General features: G+C 37.9%; 1 long non-coding RNA gene and 1 pseudogene across 1 annotated transcript in view; one reads left to right on the top strand and one right to left on the bottom strand.

The window, feature by feature from the left end:
* Positions 1-7500, bottom strand: part of LOC148742595 (uncharacterized) — a 99105-nt pseudogene that overhangs the window by 7919 nt on the left and 83686 nt on the right.
* The window catches only part of LOC148742598 (uncharacterized), a 16490-nt gene continuing 15823 nt past the window's right edge, over positions 6834-7500 (top strand). Inside the window, exon 1 of the long non-coding RNA XR_016000286.1 lies at positions 6834-7164. This is a non-coding gene — a long non-coding RNA (uncharacterized LOC148742598). The remainder of the gene's footprint in view (positions 7165-7500) is intronic.

The raw sequence follows: 7500 nt of genomic DNA, 5'->3' as shown, positions 1-7500 counted from the left end.
CTCAGAGCAAAGTTCCTGACGACTGGAAAGCTGCCTACGTTATTCCATTATTCAAGAAAGGGAAGAAAGACAATGTTAACAATTATCACCCCATATCTATCTTACCTACAATATCTAAGTTACTTGAACGAGTGGTGCATACTCAACTAGTGAGCTATTTGCAAGAAAACCATCTACTCAGTCCATTCCCATGTGGATTTCGCAAACAACACTCAACAGCATTTGCAGCTCTGTCTTTCGCGGACACAATCCGGCGAAATATTGATCTGGGTCTCATGACGGAAGCAGCTTTTGTGGACTTGCGTAAGGCATTCGACACAATAGATCATTCTATTTTGTTGAGGAAACTGCGCAATTTTGGAATCAAAAGCAAAGAACTGAACTGGTTTCAGGACTATCTGTCTGACCGCACCCAAGTTGTTGGCGTTGGTGGTGTTCTGTCTGATCCTCTACACATAACATCTGGTGTTCCGCAAGGCTCTATTTTGGGCCCCTTACTCTTTGTTATTTATATTAACGACTTTCCCTCTGCATTAAGTCTTGTCATGTGCTCATGTACGCTGATAATACTGTTCTGTTTTGTGCCGGTTTTAATTCTAAAGTCATCGAAGATAATCTGAATCAAGACCTAAATACATTGGGTGAATGGCTTCAAGTGAATAGCTTATTTCTTAATACCACCAAATCTGAAGCCATGCTGTTTGGAACTCATTCTAAGCTGTCCAAACATAACGACTTTGTTATTAATTTTCACGGACAAAGTTTAACACGGGTGAACAAGTTCACTTATCTTGGTATTATATTTGATGAGGCTATCTCACGCCTAGCAGTTGGGCAACCTAGGACTGCACACATTCGCCCCGTCCTTAAGGAGCTACACTGGTTACCTGTGAAGCAGCGAGTTACCTTTAAAGTATTACTGTTAGCTTTTAAAGCTCTCAATGGTCTGGCACCTCTGTATCTAAGTCAACTTATAGTCCCATATAGCCCTACAAGAAATCTTAGGTCAGCTAGCAAACATTTATTAGAAGTACCGAATGTGCACCTGAAGAGCTATGGGGACAGGGCCTTCTCGGTCGCTGCCCCAAAGCACTGGAATGATTTTCCCTTAGACATTAAACTAAGTCGATTAGTTGACGTCTTTAAATCTAGATTGAAAACTTATCTTTTCAGACTTGCTTTTAATTGATTTTGTCTTGGTAAGATTGTTATTTAAATATTTATTAGATTGTAAACTGAAGCGATATAGAGCTTTTGTATATACCGCTATAGAAATAGAGTTATTATTATTATTATTATTATTATCTCTTGGGCTCCCCACATTCAGCACATTATATCTAAAGCTGGCAAAAGGCTAAGTATGCTATCTCGATTGCGAAGAGATTTAACTTGTCGTGCTGCTAACACTTTGCATCTATCATTTATTCGTCCAATATTTGACTATGGCGACACTGTATCGAATTGTTGTGGAGTGAGCAATGCCAGACTGCTGGATAATTTTTAAGGAAGGGCATCCAAAATTGTTTAAAATCTAAGGATAGTGGTCAAGCTTTAATGGATCTTAAATGGCCTGTATTACAGTCGAAAAGAGACGAACATACTTTTAAACTGGTTAATAAATGTATATCTGGTAATTGTCCTCAATTTTTTAAGCAATATTTTAATTTTAATAATACCAGAACAAGACAGGGAAATTTGCTTCATTTGCCTCGCGTTAGAACTGAAACAGCCAAGAAATCTTTTTTTTTATCATGGATGTGTTGTTTATAATAGTCACGTTAATTATAATTTTCTGCAAAATTGTATTGTATAGATTTTTTATTCTATTATATTTATTTTTGGATCCTATTCACCAGGGCTCCTAATGATAGCAGAGCTTTACGTTCTGATGGGACTACCCTGATGTTGGGATTTCTATTTATTTCTAAATAAAGGTGTTATTCATTCATTCTCCTAGGTATTAAAGGAAACGTCTTGCTATCTAATTTTTAAAATTAACTCAGCCCTTAGCTAGTCTCCGAAACCGAGACAGTCGATGACGGAAATATTCCAAGAATCAGCAAGATTTGTTTTTTTTCAAGGATTGCTGATTTGAGCAAACAAGAGGCTCCACCTAATATGTCGATAGGAACGGGTGTCAATCAGCCACTTTTTAAAACTAAAACCAGGCGTCAGCGTATTAGTTGGGACTGAGTTGCCGGCGGTTTGGATTCTCTATTCTATATCCCCAAATCGTTTTCATACAAATTTGTTGCTAGATAAGTGACGATCGCTAAAAGTGCCAGAAGCACTTGCACAAGTGTAATTAAATGAGAAACTCTGATCTTTGAAGCCCGGTCCAACAATTCAATGGATGTCACTGTCAGGTTATCTTCGTACTGCACCCGAACTTGTAGCGAAAAATTATAGATCTGTACTCTTAGCGTCGAAGCATAAACTGGTTGATTTTTATTGGATGAGATCTGGCGCCCTTTCACCCACAGGGAATACTACTTCAGCTCATTAACTTGTCAGGGCGGAGTTACGAAACAAAGGCCTCGCCAGTTATTGTTTGTGCTACTGTTTCGTTTTATCACACTTTGCCCGCGAGTTTTAAAACCTAGCTATTGAAAAAGCTAAAGCCTACAACGGCCGTTTGCGTCCGACTTTCTGCCAAACCATTTAAAATCATAAAACATTTTTTTGTCATTGAATACCCCTCGAGTTTTATTGTAGTTTAAGCATTATGACTATGAAGAACATACTCATACAGAGCGAGTACTTCTGAGAAAGCGGTCAAGAACTAGAGATTATTCAAGTACAACTAAATTAGTTCACTTATTTTTTTTCGCTTTTACACATCGGACTGTTATCGGAATGTCACTGTCAGGTTATATTTGTACTGCACCCGAACTAAACTATTACTAAGATGGCGATCACAATGAGAAAGGAGTTTATGAGACTAAAAAAAACTAGAGATTATTCAAATACAACTGAATCAGTTCACTTTTTTCGCTTTTACAAATGGGACTGTCATTGTGTAGTAAAGTGACTTATGAAATTCATAAGGTCGTCGACTTGAGTTTCCATTTACTCTAAACAGCAGTTATTTGGGATTCACCCCAATCTAAATGTTGTCAATAAAATCAAGAAAGCTGTCGAAGCACCATGTCACAGTGCAAGTGTTTCCATCAGGTTCTTTATCGAGTTAAAATAATGTTTCGCTTAAGTTATAAATTGTAATGACGTAGGTGCTGTGCGCTCTTTGTTAGACTACGATCCCAAGATTGCGGCCGACACATGCCGATGTGGTTATCATTTCTAGTGATAGTCAGATCCACTGTATGGTTACAGTCAGTGATCGCTTCCGGCAGTTCTACGTTCAATAAAACTTAGCTCTGGACAGTGCAAACCTTCGTCAAAATCACTTTTCTGATATGATTTTTACAAATCAAACGAGAAATACGATAATTATCGATTTCTCTCGCCTTGATGAAACCTTAAAAGTGGGAACCTTCTCCACATAAAAACGTTTGTTTTCAGTCAAATTTAACCGTCGGGATTCAAAAAACCAGAAAGACCATGCTTCAAGCTATGGCATAGAGTTCGTACTGCGAGCGTTCATAGTGTAGAGTTTCTTTCCAGAGGTCAGCTTCTAGTCCTCGTTTGGCGGGTGATAGATTTGTGAGAGCCGTCCGGGGGACATAGGGGCGGTTATGTAGAATTAGACCGGTAGTGTTTTATTGCTCGCCATTGATTCTTTTCTCCACAGACTCTAAATTTTTCATTTGCAAGGAATGCAATTCTGTGTGAGACTGTTTCTGTCCCTCCCATTACTCGCGTGGATGTTACAGCAGTAATTAAAAATATATGTTGGTACTTATAGTCTTTCGAGCCTCCAATTACGCCAAAAAACTCCCAGGGATAGGTTCTTTAACTGATTATTGGACAAGTCCCTGTCAACAAAAAATTGTTCTATCAGATAGCTAGATTTGCACTGTTAGATATCGCTTAGAACTTATACGACTCCTACCGGGTGGAGAGGGCTAAAAAAGCCGCTGATTTGATTTTCACCTCGAGTTACATAGGTAAGGATGGGCCTTAGCGTTACCGAATATCAGTTAACTTTAATTTCCTATCTCAACTGAAACAAATAACATTGGTCGATAAGGTTTGAAGGAAGGTTTCTTCGATAGATAAGAAGTGGGATTCGTCATACACCTAGCCAAGATAAAACTCTTTGGTAGAAGTATTATATAGACAGATAATTCAAGATTTTCCTGGATTGGTGCATCGAAAGGTAAACGTGAAAATTTAGAGTTTTATGATTTTTGTGTCATCATGAAGGATATGAACCCACCGGTTTTCGATTATCCTCCCCCCCTCCCCTTCATTCATCATCGACGACTGTTTTAAATAGCTACAGAAACTACTGAGGTCGACAGTGTATTAGAGATCATAGTCCACTTCAAAAGCCACTCCCTCCTCCGTGAAATATTTTATTGCCGCCACTTTCGCTAGAATGGTTACAATCCCATCGATAAAATTGTCGTCGCTAACAATGAAAATAAAGCAACATTATGTAAGACTTAACAACGGAGTATTAGGTAAACTGAAGCTTTTCACACATTGTTCTATTGATTTGTGTCCATTTTCTATTACGAGGGTCACTTTATTTTTCCATATCATATGAATATACTCAATGTAACCAACTGATTCTGCAAAACACCACACTTTCTATCGGTTTACTAATGTAAAAACCCACGCAGGTTGTAAGAAGTCGTAATAAAGTTTACATCAGCGGTCAAAATTAAAGAAACCCTATACTCTTTGACTTTTTAGATTTTTTCAGCCTTTACTATTCTTCAAAACTGAAACAGTCAAGACGGACTATTTCTGAGAATCAGCGAGATGTTTTCGCCAGATTGCTAATTTAGGGTTACTGAAGGGTGCCCCCCGGAAAAATCGTTCCGTGCGTGTTTCTATAGAACAAACCATGACAAACTATATACCACTGTAAAGCTAGCGCTTATAGCGCATAGATTCTGAAAATAACTAAAGTTTTGATAGGTTTTCTTTTGGTAGGCGCGTGCAGGCCTTTAAAGACAAAACTGAGGGTATCTGTTGAACTCAATTACCAGCCTTCGGGTTACCGCGGACACTCAAACAAACCGGACTGTATCACTCAGCGAATAAAAGGCTAAAAAAAGGATGCGAGGCTTTTTCGATATTTCTCTAGGTTCCCGAGGGAATCTTTATCAAAGTTGGACAAAAAATGTTTCGACGAATATTCTGGCAAAGTTTCATCAAAATATGACAGAACTAGATACTCTTTTAATTCGTTTAAGTAAAGTTAACTCGCGTAAAAACAGATATCAAGGTTTCGGTCTCCAAAGAAACTGATTTTAGGTTTTTGTCGAGCCTCAAGGGTAAAATGTCAAGGGTTCAAAAAGTGAGCGATATTTGTTAGTTACTTAATTTTTTATAATTATTTGTATCTTGTGGACAGAAATGTTCGCCTGTTAACGAGTGTGTTATCTCCCTTTAACACTTTCTCACATTCTGCTTTTTTACTTACGCGTGTTTTAGTGCGTAATAAAGTTCGTAGTGGAAGGATTTTTGACAGTGTTCTCCTGTCTAAGTAATCTTTGTTGGATGTCTTTTGAAATCTGCCATGCTTGATATGGAAAAGAAACTAGAGAGTTTAGGGTTTGAATCAATCAATTCAAACAATCACTTTATTTAAACTCACACGAACACAGTGTACTAGAGAAGATTATAACTATTACAGAAGTGTTACAAATATCAATATAAGGAATACAATACAATAAGAGAACACAGAAAAAAATTAAAATAATTTACAATTCATTGTCACTAAGGATATCTAACAATTGAAGAAGGAGAGGAAGAAAAGAATATCTAAAACCATATGTTAGTTGTGTGGAGTTTGGGGCACCCAAATTAATAGTTCTAAGAACTAATTGGGTGGGCGTCCCAGAACAAAAAATTCAAACAAAGCGAATACAGTTATGATAAATTAGGTAAAAGAGTATTACTTTCATACGAACTATTAAGAATAAAATATATTTACACAAACTATTTAACACTATTATAACCATCCATCATAGAATTCTTAATATTTTGACGAAAACTAAAAAGGGAGTGATTTGTACAGTACTTACAACTCCATGGGAAGAGCAAATCAACGTTCACGATATATCGCTTGTATAATAGTAATATTGGTTATGTACGAAAGACCAAATCGTACTTTACAAGTATTGAACCCAATAAAAACCAATAACAGACACAGGATTTTTAACGGAAGAGCTAAGCTTAAATAGTTAACCTTACTATTCAAGTTGCTTCTGTCAGTATCCTAATCCAATTCGCTGTTATTGGCGCCACCTTCGAAAATGTGTTCGCGAACATTCTAACTTTATAAGCAAGTGAGGTGTTCGTCTCCGCATCATAGTTTGTTGTTACATCGGCCGTTCCAGTTTTGCCAGAGTTTTCGTAATTTGAACTCACATATGGCTCATTTGTTATCTCGCAAGAAGTAGTATGAACTTTGCACATTTGGCTAGCTTTCGAGCTATAGAATTCGTGGACCGGACCATTCCGAAAACGCCCGACATCATTTAGCGTGGGCCCACCACAAACGGCGTGTGCGTTTGTATGTGAGATGAGCGTATAAGAAAGGAATCTTCGCCACATGGTCTACACCAAACACAGCATTCTGTAAATTATGTTAATTACAAAGAGCGAGTTCGTGACAACGTACCTAAAGTTGTCACACTCTCATCCCCAGTTTCCGCAGTTTAAGCAAGGAACGCCTGGGACCATGACCCCCCTTTTGGCGCTTAACAACAGCTTGCAATTTAAGACTCGGGCTTTCCAACGAAAGCCCCATTAATTACAATTCCAATCAGACACGGCCTAAAATCTACTCAATTTACAAAATAATAGTTGCGAATGGGCACGTGCATTTCTCCTCACTGGGAATCTCGGCCTAGCTATTTTTAAACCTCGCTCTGAGTTCCAATAAGAGCGTAAAGTTCCCTTGGAAGGCTTTATTTCATGTGTTCAGTATGGCGGAACGAACTGAGCGATCCTCTGAAAACGTCCAAAACCCTCCTGTCGGTGTTTCATGCAATGATGAGCGCAAAGAAGCGCCACATAATTAAGGTACTTGTTTGTCTAATTTTTGTTAATTAATGCGAAAAGGGCACTAATTAAGGCAGTTTCAACACTGCTACGTATAATTGTCAGCTTTGAGATTCCTTCGTTTTGAACCATTTTAAATCTCACTATTTGGTCCAGAAACTTCTTTTGTAGTTTTTTATCAGCTGAAACACAATGGGTACATCTCGTTAAAATACTTGGAAAGTTTGCTAATGTTAAAGATTATTCAGATTCATGAATTAGATACCCTTACCAAAGAAAAAGTATGGGAGTGATATGGCAAAACATGGGCCATATATGACCCATATCTGGGAATGGTATGGGAAGATTGGGTGAAGA

Source organism: Stylophora pistillata, chromosome 1 (genome assembly GCF_964205215.1).
Source record: "Stylophora pistillata chromosome 1, jaStyPist1.2, whole genome shotgun sequence".
In the NCBI taxonomy this organism is placed as follows: domain Eukaryota; kingdom Metazoa; phylum Cnidaria; class Anthozoa; order Scleractinia; family Pocilloporidae; genus Stylophora; species Stylophora pistillata.
Note: the sequence above shows the minus strand (reverse complement) of the source record. Positions and strands in the feature narration are given on the sequence as shown.